The sequence below is a fragment of the Cydia amplana genome, chromosome 12 (assembly GCF_948474715.1).
Source record: "Cydia amplana chromosome 12, ilCydAmpl1.1, whole genome shotgun sequence".
NCBI classification, from domain to species: domain Eukaryota; kingdom Metazoa; phylum Arthropoda; class Insecta; order Lepidoptera; family Tortricidae; genus Cydia; species Cydia amplana.
Window position 1 is genome coordinate 3,819,638 of NC_086080.1, and position 7,996 is coordinate 3,827,633.

The following is a 7,996-nucleotide window of genomic DNA, read 5'->3' on the forward strand; positions in this document are numbered from 1 at the left end:
GTCTTGGAAATAGAATCAATTTTGCTTTGTTTGAAAATTGGATGACATAAAACAAATGCAATTCTATTCCTGCTTGAAAATTATTTAAGTTTCATCGAACATAATAAGTAGGTGTACTTTGCTATAAAGTGTCATTCTATAGAACTTCTTGCTAACTATGTAAACAAACCGCCATATTGAAAGTGTCAAAAAATATGAATTTACTAGTGACTTGTTTACATGGAACTTGCTGTTCCATAGAATGTACACTTTAGGTAGAAACGTCAGCCTTTACGATGTTAAAATGTGTATCTATGTATTTACACAATACACACCACTATATTATACTCAAACAATTATTTCGCTAATGTGTCATAAAATTCAAGCGCGACACAATGACCCAGTTTTCTTATTAGACAGTATTCAGCCGCTTGTCTCACGTATAATTTCCAAATTACTAACAGCCGTATTCGAACATTTCTTCAAATTTCTTCAAAAACAATAACGTCACTTTTGACACTTGTTTGACACTGACATATCCGATCCATATCGTTTCAATATCTAATATATGACGTATCTTATTGTTCGAATACGGCTGTAATTATCATACAAATCGTACCACTGTTGAAAAGCTCCACTGCTACCGCCGACTCATTACTATAATTAGGTCAAAATGATAAACATTTTTAATGACACGTGTCACTGTCCCCGGGGATCGGGCCCTAATGACTCCTCTATACGATGGGCCAGTGCCGGCCACTCCAAGGGACGCATTTATGCGTTAGAGGGAGCAAGTGATATTGCTATCTCATTCTACCGCATGGCTGCGTCCCTTGCAGTGGCCGGCGCTGGCCCATCGTGTAGAGGGGCCATTAAAGTTTACAACGCAATCCAGTCGGACTGTGTTCAGTGTGTTTATAGCCTAAATAAAAAGCTGACGCTGTAGCTGTACTATTATTATGAATATTATGATGAACGCAGACACCTACACAAATAAATAACAACAAGATTTTTCTGGTACTATCAATATAGTGCTATTTGATGCCACAAGTATCCTCAGCGGTATCAAAATACGTTAGTACTTTTTTTACCGGAAGTGGTACTTTTTTAGGGTTCCGTAACCAGAGGGTAAAAACGGAACCCTATTACTAAGACTCCACTGTCCGTCTGTCTGTCTGTCACCAGGTTGTAGGTATCTCATGAACCGTGATAGACAGAGACTATAGACAGTTGAAATTTTCACGGATGATGTATTTCTGTTGCCGCTATTTCTCTTTGCTACTATACTATAGGTATGTTCCTATTCATAGATTTTGATAAACAATAATATTTTTATGATTACGTCACATACCTACATATTTGTATTCTAGAAAAGACGCATTTGCTCAGTGGGTGCAGTTTCCCTATCTTTTTATGACGTTTATTTCAATTAATACTTGAGATATACTGTGTATTATAATAGTTATTTACGATACAAGTGCGGAAAAGAGGAAATTCGAAACGAGTGTCGATAAATTAAAACGACACGAGTTGCGAATTACGTATTCGCACGTGTATCGTACAACGTTTTACAGTACATATGGCACTTTAAACTTTTGACATACGCACGGAAAGTGCTATTTCCCGCACTAGTTCGGGAAAGTAGCAGCCTATGTACTGTAAAGATTTAAACACTACATATTACTACTACATTTACATATTTATAGGACAGCTAATTTAAAAAAAGAAGTGACATTAAATGAAACCCTTTAAAAGCTTCAGTATCCGTTAGAGACGCAATCTGGACAAAGGACACCATTTATACAACACTCGTCAATAATAATTTCATTAAAATGTAGATCTAGTTAAAAGCATTTTTTCTGATTAATTTTCAGTCGCGGCCCGCTCTTCTTTTTTTAATTGAATATCAGGCCACTTTGATGGCGACGGGAAAGGGGTTGAAAAAAGTTCCCTCATTTGAATAAAATAACAGCACTCGCACTTTGCATTTACGGAGATATTTCAAATTATATCTGGGCTCTTTTTGTTTAAATTTTTTTCTGTTCCCGTATTTATTTTATTTTTCCATCAGCGCGCCCATCTAATTGAGTTAGGCCTACGAATCGAAAATGTCGATCGAGTTGTAATTCAATTTGTTTTTGTTTCTAATGGAGTTCAGCTTTATGTTTTTCCGATGTACCCAATTGTGAATAATCTACCTATTAAGGGTTAGTGCTAAAACGCCTACATTGAGAGAGCAAAAGACGTCTGTTTCCCCTATTTGAAGGGTACACGGAATTAAAGAACATGTCTAGTCATTTAAAAAAAAATGATATTCTAATTTTGTTACAGTTTCTGTTACCTCTGTAATTATAAATATAACTCCATTATTTCTGACTTTAAAAACATCCACAAGCGAAAAAAATATGGTTAATATTGTACATCGTTCCTTTCAAACCGCGATAGCTCAAAGTGTTGTCAGAGTGACTAGACATTCTTTCCTTCATTTATTCAATAGCCTACTAGGGTGCATGTTAGACATAAGTACGCAGTGTTGCAATATTTGTAGAAAGTTAGAAACGTCTGCTTAAATAAAAATAAATATATTTAACCCCCTTATTCACAAAACTTAATCAGCAACCTCAGCACTGCAAAACATCCCATATTACTTTAAAGGAAAATAGATCTACGAGTCATAAAAAGTGTTAAACCCTATGTAAGACTTCGTCAACTCTTAAGTACATCCCTAATGAACGTATAAACTAGTGTTGTCTCAAGCGCTTCCTAATGACAATGCAGTAGGCACCAACATAATAATAGTGTAAAGCATTATAACTATATTATAAGCGATACTACATACTGCCAAAACATCCCATATTGCTTTGAAGGAAAATAGAACTTATCTACGAGTCATAAAAAGTGTTAAACTCTATGTAAGACTTCGTCAACTCTTAAGTATATCCCTAATGAACGTATAAACTAGTGTTGTCTCAAGCGCTTCCTAATGACAATGCAGTAGGCACCAACATAATAATAGTGTAAAGCATTATAACTATATTATAAGCGATACTATATACTGCCAAAACATCCCATATTGCTTTGAAGGAAAATAGAACTTATCTACGAGCCATAAAAAGTGTTAAACTCTATGTAAGACTTCGTCAACTCTTTAAGTATATCCCTAATGAACGTATAAACTAGTGTTGTCTCAAGCGCTTCCTAATGACAATGCAGTAGGCACCAACATAATAATAGTGTAAAGCATTATAGCTATATTATAAGCGATACTACATACTGCCAAAACATCCCATATTGCTTTGAAGGAAAATAGAACTTATCTACGAGTCATAAAAAGTGTTAAACTCTATGTAAGACTTCGTCAACTCTTAAGTACATCCCTAATGAACGTATAAACTAGTGTTGTCTCAAGCGCTCCTAATGACAATGCAGTAGGTGCCAACATAATAATAGTGTAAGGCATTATTAGCGATACTAGCGACAAAGACTCGCGGCCGACACTACAACCACACTTGTGGCGTGCGCGACGACCGACTCGTCTTGATCCATTAACGTTTTTTCAGTAATCTAATTAAACAATATTATGTTTTTTATTGACCTAGACATTTGGGTAAAAACTTTTTTATTTATGAGTTAGCGTCATGCCTGTTTCCTGTGGAGTATACGTATATAAAACGATATATGGACTTAACTCTTTATATGGCACACTTAGATAAAGCCAGTCAAACAAATTTGTCGATAGAAAAAGGCGCGAAATTCAAATTTTCTATAGGCGATAACCCTTCAACCTTCGCGAGTTCGCGCCTACTTTTTTTAAATTTGCCGCTCTTTTCTACTGACGGAAATTGCTTAACAGGGTATATTTCCACATTTTCACACTCTGTAGCTTACTCTAAGATATTGATTGACCTAAGTTGTAATAAAATAAAATAGAAATAAAGTAAGGTCTATAATATATGGTTAAGTGTGGCTGGCCTTCACATTTGGACCAGTTTTCACATTGATTAGTGTTTATTGTGAAATGTATACATTTTAATTTCTCCTGCTCTGAAAGAGGGGTCCTTGTTGTTCTAAAAGGTGTGCAGAAAATGATACGCTTCTGCACTAGAGCAATTTACGTTCCAAGTAAGACTATTTTTTTTAACGGTAAGCAATTCAAATTTGGGTTTAAATAGATTTGTTAGAATAACAATAATTTTGCCTAAATTGTTAATTGAACGTACCCTCAAGATTTACTTTACTATAATAATTTCTACTTTCTCATGTATTTAAAAAAACACATTCATTTTACTTTCCTTGTAGGTATTCGAAATGAAAATTAGTATTTAACTCGGGTGAAAGGCAGGCAGGGTTAACAATCTACTATAATTGCTACTTGCCTTTAGTGCAAAATTGCAAATGCATGAACTCATATTAAATACTAATCAATGTCTAAACAGGCCTCAATGTGAATGCCACACTTACCCTGCAGCCACACGTCTCCGTATTGAACCCTTATTAAATAGTAACTAAGTAATAAAGTATCAAGACTGCTAGTTCGCGGTAGAGTAGCCGAGAGCATTTAAGAGAGTGAGAAAAGCTCGGCCTATTCGTTCCGCGGAGGGCGCCCGCCTACTTTTGTCTTACGCCGGGCGGCATAACCGCCTAACTTACTTTTCAGCTTTTTACAGTTTGCGATAGCACTGAATGGTTTTAGCGAGCGTTTAAGTAAGCAGTAAGAAATATTGATTTAGTTAAAGTTTTAGCCGAGCAAATAATATTTATAACCAACTAGCGACCCGTCCCGGCTTCGCAAGGGTTAACAAATTATACATGAACCTTCCTCTTGAATCACTCTATCTATTTAAAAAACCCGCATCAAAATCCGTTGCGTAGTTTTAAAGATCTAAGCATACATACAGACAGACATACAGCGGGAAGCGACTTTGTTTTATACTATGTAGTGATGCGGTGTTTGGTAACTTACAGAGATGATAAAGGAAGCTATTCTGTATAATAATATTAACTAATAAAAAATATTGACCTATTGATATTTGACCCCCCCCCCCCCCCTGACTGTCACGGCGTACATTAATTTAAGATCCAAGTGGAATATGCTTATTATTTTATTATAACTTTACTATTTCTATTCAGGGCTAAGAAACCTTTTTATATTCGGAAGGATTGTTTTATTTGTGATATTGTCAATTTTTATTATTATTATAAAATCAATTTATAAAAGAACACAGTAAGAATTGGCAAGGTTTACCAACATAACAAATTAAATTCAAATTGAAGCTAGTGCATAATGTACAATTAAAGAATAAATAAAGCTTCTCTGAGCGGGAGTGGTGATTTTTTGACGTGATAACGTCTTATAAATCGATGAACACCGGTAGCATGCACGAAAAAGTGTCATGTTGTGAACGGATCTCCATGGTAACGTTGTGGACAGATCTCCATGGTAACATATAAAAGTATGCAAGTTTTCTTATGACGTTATCACGCAAAATTATCGTTCGTAAGCCGACTTTACAGACAACCATATTTTTTCTAAAAATGACTTATACTTTTCTCCCCTTGCCCAATCTCAGAAGAACAGGGAAGGGGTGAGAAGAGGCGAGTGGCCCTCGGGTGGCTTGACACTCATTTAAGTAGCATATAATTCAGTTTATTTAACCGAATTCAATCTGGAAGTAAGGAAATAACTCGACACTTGCATCTAATGAACTTGAAATGTAGAGGAAAAACAAAACTTAGCGTTTCGAATGATTGTAACAAAAAAATATCGAGCGATCATCGACTTAAAATACGTGTGTGACCCGTGTTAGTATAGGTATTTCCTATGTCTGTGTCTCACGGAAGTTTTGTTATAAAATGTCTTCTGAGTAAAATGTTTTTTCCTAAAACTGACTTTTATACTTTTCTCCCCGTGCCCTATCTTAGAAAAGGGGTGAGAAGAGGCGAGTGGCCCTCGGGTGGCTTGACACTCATTTAAGTAGCATATAATTCAGTTTATTTAGCCGAATTCAATCTGGAAGGGTTGCCGGAAAAAACGGCTATATTTATACATTTGTACAAGTTATTACGCTTTATTGGTATAAATTAGCGGGATTGTTTAGGTTTTAATTTAATTAAAGTGATTGTTTATTTTAGAGTTGGGATGAGTGTTTTTAAATCTTAGATTTATGGTAAAATAACAAGAAAAATTAAAATGTTGGTTTAGTTTAAATAGTTACACAAAATTAGACGAGGATGGAAAAAAGATAAAGGTATAAGTACATATTTTTGCCACGTTGAGCTCGATGCGGTCGTCGATTTTAGTAAAAAGTATAATTACCTACATTCTATATTTGTAAATCAATGTGAAATAAAATTGACAAATATTCAGATTAGATACATTATTGGGAAATTTCAGGTGGCTATAGCGTAAAGGGGTTAGTTACATCGCATGCGGACTTCGATCTCAAATAAAGTAAATGTGATTGTGTTTGTGAATAAATAAATGAAATGAATAAATATTTTCCCGGACATTAAAGGCTTAGGGGATATTATGCAACACAAAAAAGTTTTAGGTATCTATCTTCTTGTCGTGTAGGTAACATAGTGGATGAGATTGGCTCAGGGCCGGGATAAGTGTCGTACTCGAAGAGCCTGTGCTCAGCAGCGATAAAAGGCTGCTATGATGAGGTAACATACTGGTACACAATCATGATCATCATATTTACTATAAGCATCGCTTTCTTTAACATCGCGACGTGACGCGATCATGCAATCCGAGAACAAATGACGCGCTGGCTAATAACTATCGAACTTTTATCAAAAGCTTCGTCCACAAATGCACGCGTACGCGTAACCCCCTTCAGCGTGTACTTTATCATGGAAACAATCAAAACGAACGTTCCCAACCGCAAGTTTAATTATGCAAACATCAAGCCGTTGCCAGATTTCTCATTAGAAGCAAGATAATGACGGTACACACTGTCGCAAAATTAGATAGCACGCACCCAAACAGATATACGCGGCGCATTAACATAAACCGAATTTGCATGTAAATTACATTTTACAGCATCTTAATTAAAACATTTTGGCATTATAAATGATCAAGGGAGGCGGGTGGTTGTCTACCCCTGACCTTAGAACGCCTCCTTTCGGTTAATTCGATAGTTTGCCATTTTGAATTTAGAATGTTGGTTCGGAGGTGCGTTCGGTTTTTGAATTTGTGCTATTTTTAATTACCCGCAAAGCTACCCCGTTTTCGAAGTGACCCCAATGCACCCAATCAAATTCCTTAACTTTAAGTTTCTTTTAATTCGTTTTATATCTTTTTTTGTATTGTTGTTTCTGAAATGTCGCAAAAATGAGGTTAACTAGACATCGACCCCATCGATAATTCCCCCGTAACAATATTTATATGCAATTTGAAAAAGAATATCTTTTTCTTCACAAAGGGTGCTCCAAGGGGAGGAATTAACAGAAACCTCTTTAAATAAGTTAGCAATTAGGGGTAACATAAAATTTGCATAATTGTGTAAGTTCCGTGGTGTTTATGTTTTGACAATGGAATTTATCCGAGGAAGCCATTGGTTTCAGTGATAGTATTGCTTGTTCTTTGGACGTCTTATCTGAAATGTCTATGGAAACGGCTATTTAAGAAAGAGTGTCATTATATTGATCGCATCTTTAGCCCCTTAAATAGTATTTTATGCAACCGTTGTTTAAGAGAGGTCAAAAAAGGCGAGTGGCGTGAGTAACAATTTGAGGCGAAGCCGAAAATTGTTAATAAAGACGCCACGAGTATTTTTTGACTCAGTTAAACAACGTTGCATACAATACTTTTTCTACGACCAAGCACTTTGAAATAAAATTGTAAATTTAACAAATATTTTTCATTCAAGAAGTAGCAAAGAATGGAGGGTACGGGCGGGAAAAGAATGAATGAAATAAAAAAAAACATGTCATGTCATGTTCACTCATCTGTCAGAGATGACAATTAAATAGGTTGGCAACAATGTAGGTATTTCATAAAAAAAATTTAAGT